The sequence below is a fragment of the Saimiri boliviensis genome, chromosome 13, assembly GCF_048565385.1.
Source record: "Saimiri boliviensis isolate mSaiBol1 chromosome 13, mSaiBol1.pri, whole genome shotgun sequence".
Taxonomy (NCBI): domain Eukaryota; kingdom Metazoa; phylum Chordata; class Mammalia; order Primates; family Cebidae; genus Saimiri; species Saimiri boliviensis.
The window spans coordinates 17225331-17239718 of NC_133461.1; the positions used below are offsets into that span (position 1 = coordinate 17225331).

General features: G+C 42.2%; 1 protein-coding gene across 6 annotated transcripts in view; it reads left to right on the plus strand.

Moving 5' to 3' along the window:
- RNF152 (ring finger protein 152) overlaps window positions 1-14388 on the plus strand; it is an 81435-nt gene that overhangs the window by 61238 nt on the left and 5809 nt on the right. The window lies entirely within an intron of this gene.

Here is a 14388-nt window from a genome sequence, read left to right on the forward strand (position 1 = left end):
ATTCTCAGAAAGATAACTTATTGAGAATTTTTTTCATAAAGGAAATGAAAGCTGAAACTCAAGAAGTTATTTGTGGATTAAACAGGTTTAATTCTACAGGGTATGCATGACTATTTGGGAAATATTTTTGTCTTACTGAATTAGGATAGCAGTTTTTACCAAATGGAACTTAATTACTTTAAGTAAAATGACTAGCTTAGGACAAATAAAATTTTGTGTTGTAAAAATAGATATTTTAATTTTTAAAGTGGTTTTAGTTAAGTGGGACATATATGCATGTGCACTTAAAACTGAAAATCCATATACTATGAATAACAGCACAGACTTTCCGACTTGCCCACATCTTAAATGCTTTAGAATGAATTCACCCCAATCAAAAACATATCCTTTTGCATTGGTAGAAATTACTATCAAGTGTTGATCATTATCGATTAATTCAAATGTTTAATGGCTCCCAACAGTTGACAAATATGACTTGAATATTTTACTTCCCCGAAAACTGAATACATTTGATGTCATGAAGGACAATTGGAATGACTCTAATAAAACCAGTTCAAGTCTTAGGGTCTGTCTCTCTTAGTTTCAAGAAAAAGAATTGGATTTTATTTGGGCTATACGTGTGAGTATACTTACAGATCATGACACAAACACTCCTACACACACACAGGCATACAAAATACTATATTGTTGAATAAGAATGGAGTTCTGTCTGGGATGATAAAAAGCTCTGGAAAGGGCTGGGTGAGGTGGCTCACGCCTGTAATCCCAGCACTTTGGAGGCTGAGGTGGGCGGATAACTTGAGGTCAGGTGTTTGAGACGGGCCTGGTCAAACGGCAAGATCCCATCTCTACTAAATGTAAAAAAATTAGCTGGGTGTGGTGGCATTTGCTTGTAGTCCCAGCTACTCGGGACTCTGAGGCAGGAGAATCGCTGGAACTCAGGGAGCGGAGGTTGCAGTGAGCTGAAATCGAACCACTGCACTCCAGCCTGGGCAATGGAGTGAGATTCAGTCTCAAAAAAAAAAAAAAAAAAAACAAGAAACGCTCTGGAAATAGATGAAGATGATGGCTACATACACATGATGGTGACTTAAAGCCACTGAATTTTACACTTTCGAATGACTAAAATAGTAAGAACTTTATTAGCAATAATAACGCAGTTATAACGGTTACACTTGCACCCTCTGCGGTCTTCACAACTCCTGCTTCCAGCTCCTCCTGAAGGCCTGAACTTTGTCAGCACCACTGGATTTGGGTTGGAAGAGGAGGAGAAAGGTTTGGATGACATCCTGCCCCTTCTTCCTCACCTTCTGGTGCTTCCTTCTTCACTCCCCTTCACTCACCCTGCACCGGCTCTCTCTCTTTCTCTCTTCCTCCCCCAGCCTCCCCACCTCTTCCCTCCCCCTCCCTCCTTCCTCCTCCCCCACCTCCCCACTCTTCCCTCTCCCTCCCTCTCTTCCTGGGCCTTGTTTTGCTCTCTGCTTCTGCTGCCCCCTAGTGACTTGGCCCATCCCAGCTGCAGGGACAGCCACTCTGGTCCTTGGGACCACCCCTGCTTTAGAGCACTGGGGCCAGCAGAGTGGGCCTTAACCCCGTTTCTGGATCTGTGCCTCCTCTAACCGGGCCAATTAGTCATCGTGAGGACTGCCACACTGCACACCCGCTGGGCGTGCCCATTCTCCAGGCCGTCGCGCATCCCCTTACAGTGATACTGGCTATGAGAAGAGCTAAACCACCTGCCCTGTGCTGCTCTACATGCTCAACATGGTCATTCTCACATTGCGTTAGTCTGTGCAGGGGGATTTGAGTCACTTACTGGAGGTCCCAGGCTCTGGTCCCCGTCTGTCCATAACCACCCTGGGCATTGCTTCCCCTCGACTTGGTCTCAGTGCCTTATTGTCTGCTGAGTCCTCAACCTTGAAACTGAAATTGTGCCTTTTCTTGAAATATCCTTCCTGGCTGCCGAGACGCTCATAGACGCTCTTCCAGTTCCACCTGACAATCCCACACGAAGCCCAGATCTCTCACACGACTGCAGTTTCTTCATGTCTGGCATGGCTCTCTGTATTCCCCACCGGCTTTAGCAGCAGAGGGCCCTATCTTTTTCTCTTTAGATTCCCCTTATGCTCAATATATATTTGAATGTGCCTGCATTAATAGTAGTTATTTGTTACTCTAGGTCTTTCTTTGGGAAATACGAATATGAATTTAGATAAAAACTTTGTTTCTAAAAATGCACTACAGTACACTGAGAATATTACCACTTTATTTTTCTAAACCAATACGTATGGATTGGGTTTTATATATACAAAATTGCCAGTGCAGTGGTGTACACCTGTAGTCCCAGCTACTCCGGAGGCTGGGGTGGAAGGACCCATCGAGGCCAGGAGTTGGTGGCTGCAGTGAGCTATGATTGTGTCACTGCACTCCAGCCTGGGCAGCATGAGAAGATCCCATCTCTACAAAGAAAAAATCTTTTTGAAAAAGTAGCTGGGCATGGTGGTGTGCATCTGTAGTCCCAGCTACTCGGGAGGCTGAGGCAGGAAGATTGCTTGAGACCAGGAGTTCAAGGATGCAATGAGCTATGATCATGCTTGTGAATAGTCACTGCACCCTAGCTTGGGCAGCATAGCAAGAACCCATCTCAGATAAAAGAAAGGAAGATAGGAAAACCACATTGAAATTATCTGGAAGGCAGAGCAGTGGCCATTAGTGGCAGAGATAGGGGCAGATGGATGAGCTGCACGAGGCACAAGGAGACCTTTTGGGGTGGCGGAAATATCTTGATTGGCATAGTGGTTACACAGGTGAGTACATTTGTCAAAACTGGTTGAGATGTACACTGAAAATATGTGCATTTTATTGCTGATACACTTTGCCTGAAAGTTGACTTCAAACTAAATTTAAAAAGGCAAGAGGAGAAATCTGGATTTTTCACTGGGTTAGAAAAGATGGATTAATGATGGATGGTGCTGGATTGCAGAGCCGTTCCATATCTAGTTTCAAGGTTTGTACTTTTTTTCTTTCCTTCTTACCTTGCCTAAATGGAAAATCAGCCCTCATTGAGTTACTGCAGCTGGAAGTAAGAAAAAGCAGAAGTAATGAGCAGACTGACAGCTGACTCCCTGTAGTGCTTAATTTTAGTACCAATGCCTTTAGGAATTCTTTGCAACTTCAGTGTAAGGCTTAATTCGTGCGATGAATCATCAATATTGAGGGTAGGTAGAGAAATTGCAGCAATAAACACTCTGCTCAAAGAAAATAATGTTATGAATGGCTTTTGAATAGACTTATTTAAAGAGAGATCTATAAAACCCACTGGGCTTTTACTTTGCCATTCTTTTCAAATGTTAATATAGAATGTTCTTTGAGTAATTTGAAGAAATTTAAAGAAATATATATATACATATATTTTAATGTGTGAAAGTAAATGAGTCTTAACAATTAGGTAGGTTTTTGTTTTTTTCATTGAGCCAAGATTTGCCCTCCCTCCTTCTTCCAGCCTTAGAGTACCTCAAATTAATAAAGCTATACTTGTCATAAATCATATATGTTCTTTAGTACTTTGAAGGATTGCTGAATGTGTTTGGGGAATTTATTCAGTGTCCCTTCTTGATGGTCAAGGTGAACCACCATACGATGCTGCTGTGGAGAGGGAGATTAACCGGCCAAATTGAAATTTATTCAGCTACTTTGTGGCCTGCTATAGCTATGCAAAGGAACACAGGAATTATGGCCAAAGTTCAGACTCTAAGGAGGAATTTATCATCATGTCTTTGTGAAGTTCCATCAGATAAGGAATTACCTTTAATTTGGAGCTATCATGATGACTTCTGGTATCATTGCCCATAGTGTTGAAATAATCTATCCATATTTTAAAGGATAACGAATGTTTGGATCCCTTCCTATGTGATGTCACTAATGGCAAATGATGGTTATTGTTTATAGTCTTTGCTCAGCTCTTTCTGGTTGTCTGGAAACAGTTATTTAAAAACCAAGTTGCATCTGTAGGCCTATCTCCAAAATAGAATACACAATAATTTTGAAAACATTTTGCATTCTGGAGCTTGACAGAAAACTCAGGTAAGGTAACTACTGTTAGAGCAACAAGCTGATTTCGAGGTAGGTGTCTCCAGAATAATATACTAAATTTGAGAGATTCGGGGAAGGGCTAATGGAAAATGATGTAGATCTGAGGTCAACAAATAATAGTCTGTTTTTGTAAATGCAGTTTTATTCAAACTGTTGGGGAGGAAAAGTTCTTGCTTTAGGTTCAGCGTCAGGGGCATGCAAATGGTAGTCACCAAAAACATGTTAAGAGGAGAAAACGTTTATGTATGCATACAAGATGTGCCCAAATGAATTTAAGGATTACATACCTAACTTAGCCAGGGAAAGGGAGGGGCTGAGAAAGGCGGCCATGGGAAGAACAAATATGTATCGTTATGAAAGGCAAATGGATTTTTAGGAGTTCAATCGGGAGATAAGAGTGTTTGTGATAAGGTGTGTGTTTGCGTGTGTGAATGGTCGTTCTGTCTTCTTTGTGGTCATGAAACTACGCTGGAGAGGGGATTTATGTGGGTTTATCTTTGTTTATGGCAGTTCTCATTTCTCAGAAGTTTCTACTTTTATTCTGATAAGGGATGCTTCACAAGTCTTTCTGTATCTATTGAGTCTCAAATGCCTTCAGCTTAAAATAGTCTTTATACCAACTCTGGGGTTTCCAATCGGTCCCCACAGAACGTAGCCTTGCCCGTTCCTTGAGATACTGTCTATGACTGCTTTCACACTTTGATGGCGGAGTTAAGTATCTGTGAAAGAGACTGTAGGGTCCGCAAAGCTAGAAGCTGGGTATATGACCTGCCTTTTTTCCAGGAAAAGGTTGTGGGTCCCTGACATAAATAAAATATGAAGGAAAAATTTTTTTTTTAAAAAAAACAACAGATTGACTTAAGGTTTCAATTTGTTCTGGAATTTGAGATTGGTAAAAAAAAAAAAAAAATAGGAGTAGGCAAAATGTGTATTTCATTTTATTAAAATGTGAATTTGTATGTGGGAAGTTTCTCTGGGCCTTTGGGGGCCCTATTATCTTGGACATAAAGAGTAGGGGCCCTGGAGGCCTGTAGCAGAGAGGCCTTTGCTCTCCAAGGGAGCTTGCCTACTTGGAGGCCCTTGCAGCCCTAATGCTTACCCGCCAGCCCGCAAACCCTTAACCTCCAGTGATGACTTTGCGTGCTTCCCTGATCTGTAGCTGTCTCCAGACCTTAAGGTACCATCTTAATATCTTGCATCTCTTGAGGTCTGTGTTTGGAGTCCACCTGTATGATGCTGACAGGGTCCATCGTGATGCTTAATCAAATAGAGGAAATGTCACTGTCCTTCGCCTGAGTTTTCTTCTCTCTCCAGTATCTCTGGAGTGGAAAGAACAGTGGGCCAGATTGTTGGCTCCTTAAATCCAAATGTCCTTTCTGGCTCTGGGAGGCAATGATAGTTCTGTTTGGTAGTTCTGCTTTATCCCTATATGTGATAAATTGGATAAACATGCTCAGTTGAAGAAGAGTCTCATTCCAGTCCTCTGTCTATACTTCTCTCTTTCCCATGATTCTCTTTATATGGTCTTTCCTTCTGGTTGTACATCCAAGCTCCTTGAGGGTAGGACTCTTGTTTGCCATGGCACCCCCAGTGCCTTGAATAGTACGTAAGGTAAGTTTACAGTAAGTATCTGCTTACCCACTGCTGTATGCTTTGTACTGTCCAGCTGCTGGTGAGACTTAGTAGGATCTTCGCTTTTCCATCTCATCGGTTTTACCTGTGTGCTTGATTTGTCAGTTATTTCAACTCTATTCAGAATTCCAGCCATCAGGGTAATTGATCATCTTTATTTGCTCTGCCTGCCTGTCTGTCTGTCTGTCGGCATCTTTTATCACTCCCTCTTTCCAGGGAGCCTGGGGATCTCCTGACAGTCTTTTCTAGCTTTTCCCTGCCTTAATGACCATGAGCAACTTTTTCTTGACTGTCACTCAGTGATCAGAGCAAATGAAGATAAAGCCATGTGTTTGATGAATGCCGGATTTAACCTTGGCTACCTGCACAAGCCAGAAAGCTCTGCAGCTTCTTTTCAAGGTAGAGTTGGGACCCTCTTCATCCAGTAACAAGTTTTGGTAATAGGAATATCTTTCTTGATCTGGAAAGAATACTGATTAGACTTGAAGGAGTGTTTCTATTGATAGTTGCTAAAAAAAAAAAAAATGAAGTTACAGCTTTTTCTGTTAGGGTATGAGCTGTAGCTCGATGCATTCATTAAGTTGAAGGCATAAAGGGAGACCTTTCTGAGTTGCCTTCTGTGTAAGCAGTTTAGGTGCCCCCCCTCCCATCTCACATGCATGTGCATTCTTGCCAGATTTATGCCAGATCACTTACGTAATATTTGTAAGTAATCTGTCAGGCATGAGAAGCATAGAACAAGCGGCCTGGCAGTACTGTCGTGCGGTTGGAAACCTAGCACTGTTTTCAGCAATTATTTAGGTCATAGGATATTTTTACTAGAAGGTACTTTAGGGGACTGTCTAGTCCAGAGTCCAGATTTTTCAGAGGAGGAAATAAGAGCCTCATCTAGAGGTTATTTGCTTAAGGCAACCTATCTTTGTTAAGTACAGAACAAGAGCGAGAATTCGTAGCTCCTCATTCCTAATAGTAATGATTGGCAGATGTCCAAACAAAAACCAGCAGTCATCATCACTCATTGCAATACTGACATGTGGCTTTACTTCCTAAAAATGTCTTAATTCCAGCATACTTTGATTTTAAATATGCATCACCAAACTGTGGAGAGGTCAAATTTATTCATCGTTTATTAACTTGACTGAAATGAAATGCACCTGGGGCTGGGTAAGTACTCTCTGGTGACCGTGGCGCTTAGTTAGTTGTTAGCAGTGACAGAATTGGCACGTGCCCTATCAGAGCCCCCTGGCATAGCATGCCCTTGCCTCCATGGCACATCCAGGCAGGGACAGCACCTAGAACCAATATAACTGAGGACAAGCCAGGCCAATTGGGCCCACAGTTGTCCCAGTGGGCTGTGCTGGCAGGGCCAGGCCTTCAGCTGTGTGGTGAGTCCCTGAGGTGACCTTGGCCTTCTAGATGGTAAGCTGCTTTCATTCATTTCAACCACTGTTTTTCTCTCTGTCCCACCCTGCTTGCTTCTGCCACCTCGGCCACATGGCCTCTGGCACTGTCAGCATCCCCTGCCCTATTCCTTTGGTTATTTAAGATGTTTAAATAACTACAATTAAATTTAAGATGTTTAAATAAACAAAGGGCCGGCGTGGTGGCCCATGCCTATAATCCCAGCACTTTGGGAAGCTGAGGCGGGCAGATCACTTGAGGTCAGGAGTTTGAGACCCGCCTGGCCAACATGGCGAAACCCCATCTCTACTAAACATACAAAAAAAAATTAGCCAGACGTCGTGGTACACACCTGTGGTCCCAGCTACTCAGGAGGCTGAGGCAGGAGAATCGCTTGAACCCAGGAAGTGGAGGTTGTGGTGAGCTGGGATTGCATCACTGCATTTCATCCTGGGTGAAAACAAGCAAAACAACATGTTTAAATGACAGTTTTCACTTTCTGGATTCTTTGCTCCATTAAATACAGCAAACCAGGACGGTCATAGAAAGAAACTGTGCAAATGTTAGGGCGTGAGCCAATGGAATTCTCAGTTGAGATTTGTCAGAGTCCTGCTCCATGAAGACAATGGCTGTAGTTACATCCATTGGACTACACGTGTATGCAGCAGTTGTGTTCTAGAAGGATTGCTCTTTGCTACCAGAGGACAAAAATCAATGACACATCTGTCACCGGGCATACCCATTCTTGCCACTAATTGGAGTGTTTGCTAAGATCCAATATAACTGAGTGGCTGGCAAGCCAGCTGAAATACCAGATGAAATGGAATTGTGATTATTTTGTTTAATCCTATTTCAAGTATTTATATTTTGTTGAAGATTTAAGTAGATGGCCTGTCTCAGAAAGATGTGCTATTTCAACAGGAAAAGAAAAGCAACGTAATGCCTATTAATTTCTGCATTTGAGTTTTTTCTCAACACAAGCGCTGAATTGAAGTTTCTCACAGAGACTCTCGAATGGAACAATTCAAGGTCAGCCAGATATAATCAATACCAGTTCAGGCCACAGTTCCACAGAGAGGCTTCATAATTAATCCCACTGTCGCAGAATGTATGAGGATTCTTAAGAGTGTAAGCAGAGTAAAACTATCTGGATTATCTACTTCACTGGCTTTTTTATCCTTGGGCTCATATGCCTGTACTTCTAAAAGCAACTGCGATTATAAAAATTCAGTGTTGGAAATCTTTGCTATTTTACCACTTACCAAATTGAAGGGTGCACTTTGCCATACCCGTGGCTTTTCAAAAGATTCATTAAATTATGTATAGTTTTTAAAAGGAAATTTTTATTTTGTAAGAATACATCGTTATTGTAAGGACCTCCAAAAGCACCAAATATCTATGGCCTCAAAATAACAAGAATAACACAAATACCCCATTTGTTTGTCTATATATTGTTCAATTGATATTAGTCATGTAACTATGTACAGTTTTATGAAGATATGTTTGAAATAAGTTCTATCTTGGGAGCCATCCATTTTTTGAGAATACCTTCCCTGAGCCACTATTTTCTTTGTGGTCTGTTTTTCTCTTTGATCTTGACTTAAAGTTTTTTTCAAATAAATTGTAGTGACATTTAAAAATTGTTCTCATGTATTTTCTTATGTACTTGTTCTTATGCATTCTGCCGAAGTACTCTTTCCTTTTAAAACATAATGCGTATTTTATCGGAGTATCACATCTTGCTCTTCCTGTAAGGAAAACAATGCCAAACACAGGTCTCTGAAGCAGCAGCCCCCAACCTTTTTCGTGCCAGAGATCGGTTTTGTGGAAGACAATATGTCCACAGGACGGATGGGTGGGGAGCGATGGTTTCAGGATGAAACTGTTCCACCTCAGATCATCAGACATTCGTTAGATTCTCATAAGGCGTGGACAACCTGTATCCCTCACATGGGAAGTTCACAATAGAGTTTGTGCTCCTTTGAGAATCTAATGCCATTGCTGATCTGACAGGAGGTAGAGCTCAGGCGGTCATGATCGCTCGCCAGCTGCTTACCATCTGCTGGGCAGCTAGTTCCTTACAGGCCATAGACTGGTACCGGTCCATGGCCTGGGGGTTGGAGACCGGTGCCCTAAAGTAATCACTGATATGTGTTTATTGTCACACACTTGATAGGGAACTTTGACTTTCTTTTCTGGTCTATATGGACTTTGTTTCCATTCTTTCTTCTTTTTTTTCAAGGGTTGACTCACATCTTTAGACATTATGATGAAAGGGGGAAAGAAGGATTCATCATTAGCTTCGGTCCATAGCCTCATAAATTTTCTTCTCTTTACCTAACGAATCATCATCATTACTAATTATTCTCCAGAAAGTAAACTGGAATGCAGAACAGGGTGGCTTCATGTAGAACAAATCAGTGCCTAAATCAGAGAGGCTGCTGTCAGAATGGCTTAAGCGGCTGAGCGTCGAAAAGAGGAACTGTTTTCCCATTCTGTTTTTGTGTTCAGCTTGAATTGTAAGGCCTAGAACTTACTTGGATAGCGTTGGAAATTGAATAGGAAAATCTAATTTTAAGGGAGCTTAACACAAATTAAGGGAACATTACTTGGAACATAAATTCATGAATAAAATTGTATACTGGTTTTTGTTGACAAATGATGGTGCGCAGATATTGGGGTAGGGCCAGGAAGAACACTTCCATGCCTCCTCCCAAGCTGTTCCAAGTGGCAGCTCTTTTCTAGCCAGGAAGTGCCTCTGGGCAGATCTGTGCCTCAGCACAGAGCACTATACTGAGTGGTGAGGAAGTGAAGAACAGGCACTGTCTTCTCTGAACCTTTCATTGCACGGAAGTATGTGGATCCTCCGAGCTCATTTGACCTTCAGCCACGACTGCATCATCCCTGCTTGGCCAGGGAGAAAGCAGGCTCGGAGAGAAGGTAAATAAATGACTTTGGTCCGGTGTCACAGCTGGTTAGTGACAGAGCTAGGCTTGAACCCAAGGTTCTTTGAGGCCCAAACCCGTGTTCTTCCCACTTTGCTAAGCTGCTTCTCACGTTGTGATACAGAAATTAAGGTAAATAATGTGGAAGGAAAGAAGGTTAATATGTAAATCAATGGTCACTGTTTTGATATGATGTCATGAAACATTTTTGTCCCCACCCTCATTTACATTGAGGGTGTTTGTCCTGGGTGCAGTTGTTAAGGGAAAGTCTCTCCAAATTCATAAAATTGTAGGAGTCTGTACATTTTCATATCCTGACTCAATTTTGTTGTTTCTACCCACCTGTATCTCAAAGTGATCAGTCCTTCCTCGCAGGCACAGCCACATCTCCCTAGAGTCAACCTTATTCTCCCCTGATCTCTGTGTATGCACTTAACACTGAAGAGAGATAGAGCAGGATTCACCAACAAACCCTGGATTTTGTTTCGTTTTAAGAAAAAAAAAGTATTACCTTGGGTATAAAATTATAGAAGAATTTTGTCCTACTCGCGAGCACCTTGGGGATTTCTGCTTGCATTCTTCAGCCCCTTCTGCAGCAGTTCACACATTTTCCCCTTTCTAAGCTCTGTGTACTCACTTCCCCTTGCACCTGTGGCTGCTGGTCACCACAGACCAGATCCTCTGGCTTTGAGCACCTTGACTTAACCTTCACTGCTCCTCTTGGCTCAGATTCCTCTGTTCAAAAAATAATGTGTGTCTAGATTCTCCTCCCTCTCAGCTAATCTCTTACCCCATTTACTTCCTACTCTATTGTACCCCTCATACTCTGCTGATCCTACTCTTAAAAATAATAGCAACCTCCCAGTCACCAAACTCCAAGGTCTTTTCTCAGCACTCACACCCTATGACCTTGGGCTGCTCGGAGTCTTTTGCTGGGTGCTGGGATCCATTGATGGAGCTCCTCCCACTCCTGCCCCGTCCTTTATGCCAGGTTTAAGAACAACTTCTCCCCAGGAGGCTCTCTCCTTTTCATTTTGTCTATCTCTGAATTATCTTGCTTCTCTGTGGACGCCGCCCAATCTCATAGGCCCTGGCCTGACTTTCCTCTGCAACATAGTCAGCTTCTCTTTGACTCTCTTTTTTTTTTTTTGAGAGGACATCTCACTCTGTCATCCAGGCTGGAGTGCAGTGGCATGATCTCGGCTCACTGCAATCTCCACCTCCTGGGTTTAAGTGATTCTCCTGTCTCAGCTTCCTGAGTAGCTGGGATTACGATGTGCACCACCACACCCAGCTAATTTTTTTATTTTTAGTAGAAACAGAGTCTCGCTATGTGGGCCAGGCTAGTCTCGAACTCCTGGCCTCAAGTGATCTGCCTGCATGGGCTTCCCAAAGTGCTGAGATTACAGGCATGAGCCACTGCACCCAGCCTTCTCTTTGACTCTTTAATATTCCCGAATAACTTAAATACTTTCCAAGCACCTGCAATGGAATATGGCCTGAACAGAACTCGCTGTATTTCTCTTCATGATCCCCTTTTCTCTTAATGACGCTACCCTCCTCTCAAGGCTCCATTTTTGGCTTCTTTCCCTGTGCATCCTCATTGCAATACCCTGCAAGATCCTGCTGGAATTCTGTGAACCTCTCCTCACATCTCATCATTCCCTGCTAATCACTATTCATTTCAGCTACTCATTAACTCTTGCCCTAATGTTGTAATAGCCTCCCAATAGGCCTTTCTAGCCTTCCCTTAATGAATCATTCTGCTACTCTTAACCTTTCTGGTGTTTTCCCATTGCTCACTCTAAAGTCCTGAATCCTTGGCCTGGCACTGGGGGCTGCCCACAGTCCAGGTCCGCAATCTGTGACCTCTGCCTGACTAATGTCATTTCCTCCTTCCCTGTGGGATCTGCTATCCCTGGTTGGGCCTGGGGAGAGTGCTTACAGGTTCTCTGAGAGTTTTATTTCTTTAAGAGGCATCTGTGGCCAGCCGCAGTGGCTCACGCTTATAACCCCAGCAGTTTGGGAGGCTGAAGTGGGCAGATCATGAGGTCAGGAGATCAAGACTATCCTGGCCAATGTGGTAAAACCCATATCTACTAAAATAGAAAAAATTAGCCAGGAGTGGTGGCACATGCTTGTAGTCCCAGCTACTCAGGAGGCTGAGGGAGTGAATCCCTTGAACCCAGGAGGCGGCAGTTGCAGTGAGCTGAGATCATGCCATTACACTGTCTTAAAAAAAACAAAAAATCGGTATCTGTATCAGACCTTAAAGGCTAAAATGATCAAATTCTTAAAGAAGACTTCTCTGAGTTACTCTAGTATTAGAAACAATCCTCTAGCCAGTGTCCCAGGTAGAATATGAAATATTCTGTAACTGCCTACCTTCTTTCCTTTGCTCATGCTGATTTCATAAGCTGAAAATAGCCTGTCCCCTGATTTTATGTGTCTAATTCCAAAATCCAGATTTTTCTCTAAACTGCCCCTGATTCCTTCAGCTCTCTTAGGGCACCTTGTATTTACATTACAATTGTTTAAGTACGCAGCACTCCCATCTCTAGGCTGGGACTTTTTTATGGGCAGTGACAGGATCTTAGTTACAAGGGACAAAAAGAAACATCATGCTTGACACATAGTAGATATTCAATGAAAAGTTGAATTAATATAAGAATGAAAGAAAAAAATATGTACACGTGTTCCTTCTTACCTGACTTTGGTTTTGGGTAGAATGTGGGTCTGATTTATATCCTACAGTATTTAGGGTTGTGCTTTGCACATAATAGATTTTCCATAAATATTTCTTGAATTAGTGAATAGCTATGTAGTTAATCCTGATATGAACTTTCTGAATGCCGTATTACTGTATTTCACTTTCAGTAACTTAAGTGCTTTTAATATAGCTAACATATTTTAAAGTATGTTAAACTTTTGATTGTTACTAGTTTTTAACAGTGATTATTTTTGCCTTTGAACTGATTTGCTTTTTCTTGCTTTTGTTTTTTTTTTTTTTTTTTTTTTTTTTTTTTTTTTGTTTGTTTGAGACAGGGTCTCACTCTGTCATCCAGGCTGGAGTGCAGGGGTGCAAACATGGCTCACTACAGCCTCAACCTCCCAGGCTCAGGTGATCCTCCCATCTCAGCCTGCTGAGTAGCTGAAACTAGAGGCCCTTGCCACCATGCCTGGCTAGTTTTTGTATTTTTTGTAGAGATGGGATTTCACCATGTTGCCCAGGCTGGTCTCGAACTCCTGAACTCAAACGATTTTCCCTCCTCAGCCTCCCAAAGTGCTGGGATTGCAGTGTGAGTCCCCATGTTGGCCAGGTTGGCTTTTGCTACATTCTTAATTTTGATTGTTAACACATTATATATCATGGGGTGGAGTGGGGGGCAGTGCTTTCTTAGTTTCACAAAGGAAATTAGAAAGAAAAAAGAAGGGTCACTTTTAAGAAAAATGTGAAGGAGCTTATCTATTTGCTTTAGCTCCCATCTCTAGGTATTGGTGGGGTTCTAGGACTAGCAATTTTTTTTGCAATAGTGGTTGAGTTGTTCTTTCTAGAATCATCATGGCTCCATCCAGGAACACATAATTTGGATGCTTTCAATGGAAAATGGAGTCAGGCAGCCTTGTTGAAATGCCAGTGGAGCATTAGAGGGGGTTCCCAAACTTCAGTGAAGTTGAACTAAGTTTTTTTGCTTCCCCTTCATACCAGGATGCTAACACTGGTTGTTTTTTTTTGTTTTGTTTTGTTTGTTTTTTAAATTTTTACAATGAGGAATGCTTGCCTGTCTTCCCTGACAACCTTTTACTGTGGAATATTTGATTTCAATTACTGAATTAATGGTTCAGTCATCCCTCTATCTGAGGGCATTGGTTCCAAGACTCCCATGTATACCAAAATCTGCAAATACTCAAGGCCCACAGTAGGTGCTATAAAACCCAAGAATATGAAAAGACAGCCATTGGTATATGGGGGCTTTGCATCCTCAGAACACTGTATTTTTGATGTTATTTGGTCACAGATGCAGAATCCACTCATAGAAAGGGCTGACTGTATCTATTAAAAAAATTTGTACTAAGTGGATCCACGTGGTTCAAACCTGTGTTGTTCAAGGTTCAACTGAACTTGCTTTTAGTCGTGTTACTTGGTGCAAAGCTAAGTAGTAATGAAACAAAAAAACTAACTGGAAAGTGTCAGGGATGCCTTTGTGATGAGCGTGCCTTTGTGATCCATTCCGCCTTAAGGTTCACTGCTGCTTCTGGTTTTGTTGCTGTTTGAGATTTTTGTTTTGTTCTCTTCAAATGACTTGGTGGGAAACAT